This window comes from Pteropus vampyrus, unplaced genomic scaffold (genome assembly GCF_000151845.1).
Source record: "Pteropus vampyrus isolate Shadow unplaced genomic scaffold, Pvam_2.0 Scaffold12, whole genome shotgun sequence".
In the NCBI taxonomy this organism is placed as follows: Eukaryota; Metazoa; Chordata; class Mammalia; order Chiroptera; family Pteropodidae; genus Pteropus; species Pteropus vampyrus.
Window position 1 is genome coordinate 6828101 of NW_011888793.1, and position 4457 is coordinate 6832557.

Genomic DNA, 4457 nt, shown 5'->3' on the forward strand with positions numbered 1-4457 from the left:
ACATGTCAGGTGAATAGTCAAAGAGGTGATGAAATGTCTTTGGAAACCTCTTTGGAGACCTTCCCAAAATGATTCATCTGAAATGCAGAATCTATTATAATGTACTTGGAGAAAACCCTTTACTCCTCACAGTGTGTTTCACAGTTGTAAATTAGTTAGCTATTTAATTATTTGTATACTTTAATATTTGTATACTAGATTCTAAGCTGTCTGAAGACAGAGTTTTTATGTATTTTATTCGTTGCTCCATCTACTGTCCCTGGCACTTAGTAGGAACTTAATGAATGTGTTAAATTAATAAACATCTTAAAACTCTCACAAGTCTTTTTTTGTAGTGAGATTATCATAATAATACTGTTATTTAATTTTCTTTGTCTCCTTATAATGTTTGTCTCCTCTGAACCAAAAATGGCTAGGAAAGGGTTTGTGTGTGCATATGCGTGTGTGTGTGCGTGCGTGTGTGTGTGATGGGTTGTCATTTTTGTTTTACTTGCTATTTCAGAAGTCTGTACACATACTGGAGCTATAACTCTCCTAACTGCCTCTTCTAATGCCATCTATAAAAATTCTACCACAAAATGCTCTTATAAAAGTCTATGTTCCTTGAATGAATGTTTTATATGACTATAGGTAGGAAATATGATCTTCTGGGTTCATTGCGGTGTGTAAGGCTGTCTCCAAAGGATGTGAAGACCTTTACTGCATGGTTGTTTATTCTGTCCCATGGTAAAATTTCCTTTCATTTTTCCTTTATGTGCCAACTTCCTCCCTAGGTAGACATTAGAAGCTATTTGTTTCCTCACTTGGTGATTGTTTTGTTCTTTTTGTGTAGGTGATTGTTTGCCAAAAATAAATGTTTGGATCAAAACAACTTGGTGATTATATGTAGACAGGGTACTTTTTTCTTTTTTGTTCTGACCCGCTATCTAATATACATTTAATTATCCCTTATCACTTTTAGCTTATAAGTATTTTAACAAAAACTTAATTTCAGAGATTGTAGGAAGGCTTTATTTCTGCAGGAACACTAATTCTCTTGGCAAACCAAAATCTCTAGGATTAAAATACAATAAAGTAACTTTATTAAGTTTTCTTAGTGCCAAGTTTTTGGCCACATGAATATGAGAAACAAAACATTTACTGAGGAAGATATTGTTTTGGCAGTCTTTTTAACCATGAATAATACACATAAAATTGTTATTTTAGTTAAACTGTAAAAGAATTGATTAATATTTACAAAATAGAATTAACAGATACCTGAAGAAGATATTTCTAAATTCTTTTTAACCACCATTCTCTTACAGGTTAGCCATATGATTTAATATAGTCTATCAGAATATATTGCCTCTACAAGGTGAATTCTAGAAGATGTTACTGTATGATTTTTTCAAACCTGAAATATTTGAAAGTAAAATATCTTTAATATTGAATGTACTAAAACAATATGTCTATTCCATTTGTCACAGGGTTTCATTATTGTAGTACATTTTCCCCCTCAGCATAAACAGTATCTGCTAAAAGTTTGTCCTCATAGAAGAATGGTACAAAAAAGTGTCTAGGGATTTGTCTAAGCAGGTGCCATTTTCTCATCCATTTCTAGAAAAAAAGTTGTGCAATCTGCTATATTCATATAATTTACACAACACTTAAAAGAAGAAATAGAGTAAGTTGAAAGCTGCCACTTGCCTCTTGGGAAATTAGGGCTTTGAACCTCTGGAATATTTTTTTGTCTTATTTTTTAGTTATCTGTAAAAGGAATCAATTTCATGAGTTCCTTACCTTTCACACCATTTTTTAAAAAAATTTCAATTGCTATGAAATCTTTGATTATGCATTTATGCCATTGTATTTCTGATAGGAAATTTGGTTTCTTAAAAAACCAGGGACTAGGTCATCCAAGATAAAGGTAAATTCCATGATTAAAAGATTTTATTCTTGAAAAATGTCCTATGATATTCATGTATATTAGATGATATATAGGATGATTACTGTTTTAGAAGACTGTAAATTATGGAATCTAAGTTCCAAATTAATTTTCAGCTGTTCATATCTATTAAGCTCCTGCCAGAAGTAAGCAAATCTTTTCCCTGAGTTTAGGGATGGGGAGCTCTTCTGAAACTTAGCCTTTGTTGGGTGTCCAACCCTCGCCCTGCTTTTTCCTAGAGAAAAGGAAAGTTGCTAATATAGCTGATCAGAGTAAAGTGTCCAAATTGGGTCACAAGTATTGACTTGCTTTTTAGTTATAGATATAATGCCATTTTCCTTTTGAAAATGCAATCTTGCATCCAAGCGAGGCCCTGAATTGTGTGTGTGTGTGTGTGTGTGTGTGTGTGTGTGTGTGTGTGTGTGTGTGTGTGTGTATGGAGGAGGTTGTGGCATTGAGACAATTTTGGTCATCACATTTTCTTGTCTTCTGAGTACATCTATCAGAAGCAAGAAGGATCTTTAGAATTATTTTTTATAGTTTATGTAAAAGTTTATTGGACTAAAATGTAGAAAGAGCGATACTATTACATATGATACAGTTGCAAGTATCTAAATGAAAAGTGTGGCTTTTATTCAGTTGTACAATTTGCTAGTGTAGCCCCTGGTTAGTGTGATGCATAATAAACAGGAGTGAGGGCCAGAGGAATCAGATAATCTAGAAGCAGGGTGATTTTTAGTCAGAATTGTTAACTTGAGTTTCCCCACGTGTTGCCAAATATGGAATATTTCAGCTCTGAGATGTTGACCGATAAAGCAAGAATATAACAACCAAAATGTGCTGCTCTGTCTACAAAAATACTCCATATCCAGTTTAATCAGGAGCTTCCTAGTCTTTTAACTTGGTCCTGAAGAAGGAATTAATGTCCTAGATATGTAAATCTTCAATTTACATTCCCTGAAGTTCAGAGGAAATAGAGTTAGGCCAGTTACTTTATCTTTGTTGACAGAGAGGCCCCTCTGCCCAGCATTTATTAAGAGAAAAATGCTCTTGTTCAGTTACTGATGACAAGCTGTCTTTGATTTAGTCCTGAACAGAACTAAATTCTACCATATTCATTCCTGCTTACTGGATGGCCTCATATCAGAATAAATATTATGACTATTTTCCAAGCATTCTCATGATGACAGCTCAAAAAATGTTTGTTCTGCATGGCAGAGTGTGGAAAAGAGCCAGGGCGATTAGGTTAATCTATCTGTGGTTTATCATTTCCCACAATAGCACACATCCCACCCCCCTCTTCTCTAGATGGAGAACAATCACCCATTTTAATGCGATGGTCCCTGGCCTCCTGTAATGTGTCTAATGGTGACCCAGAGGTTCTGTGCTTTTAAATTGACCAGTGACTAGATATTGGAGTTTATGTTTTGAAAATGTGGGGTTGTCTAATCTCCCAGGAACCAGTGACCTCAGTCTTAAGAGATTATGTTCAACAGGAAACACCCTGCCTACTTTAGGAATAAATGCAATTTAAGGATAAAAGTAGAGCTGAAAAAGCTGGTGGCATTTGGAAAAAAAAAAGGAGAAGATTAGATTTAACTGGTGCACAAAGCTTCTCTGATACAAAATATTTGGTCACATGTTCTTAATTTGCTTGACATTTCCAGCACAGAGCAGATGCAGTAACAAAAAACAAAACAAAACAAAACTTCTTACTAAAGATGAGAAAGACATGGAGGTCTAGAGCTTCTGTTAGTTATGTACAGTTAAGTTCGTTTAGTATCTGATCCAGTGTCTGATGTAAGCCCACATTCTCTTCTTTAGCCTGGCTGAGTTTTTCTTCCAGGTCATGAATCGTCTTCCAGTTTTGAAATTATTCTCTCTGCAGGTCAGCATGGATCTCAGCCTCTTTCAGTTTGTCAGATGGAAGTTTAATTTCGTCTTCATATTTATCCAACTTTCCAGAATACTTTTCAGAGGTAGCCTTCAGTGACTTTGGGTTGTAAGCGACATTCTTGAGTTCTTCCAGGTCACCACATTTTATTTCAGACAACTCCGCACACTTCTCTGCCCGATCCCACTCGCCCTCCAGGATGACCAGCTTAAGAGCTACCTCCTTATAGGTACTGTCAGCCTCCCCAGCAAAGTGCTTGCCCTCTTTGAACCTGGAGTGCCATCTTCTCATTTTTCATGGCCCGGTTTTCTGTCACATTCATTCCACTGTTGCTCTCTTTGGCAGCCTTTACTGCTTCCTCCTGCTTCTGTAGGGCTATAGCCAGTCGTTCTCGAGCCCTCAATGAGTTGGATGCATCAGCTGAGAGCTGCCACTTCCCGTTTGGCTTTCTCGCACTGCTTGCGCTTGCTGTCCACCTCCTGCTGCAGACCCTGCGTGTGGTCCAGTGCCTGGATCTTGCATTTCACTGCCTCCAGGGAGTTGAGGCTGGCCTGGTGTGAAGGCACAGTTGGGGAGGGGGGTGCACACAGTGGGCGCTGGGCTTGGCTAGGCTGGGCTCTGGTGAGAGCTGCCTTTAGG

General features: G+C 37.2%; 1 pseudogene; it reads right to left on the reverse strand.

The window, feature by feature from the left end:
* Nucleotides 1–3680: 3680 nt before the first annotated feature.
* The window catches only part of LOC105305930, an 18054-nt pseudogene continuing 17277 nt past the window's right edge, over nucleotides 3681–4457 (reverse strand).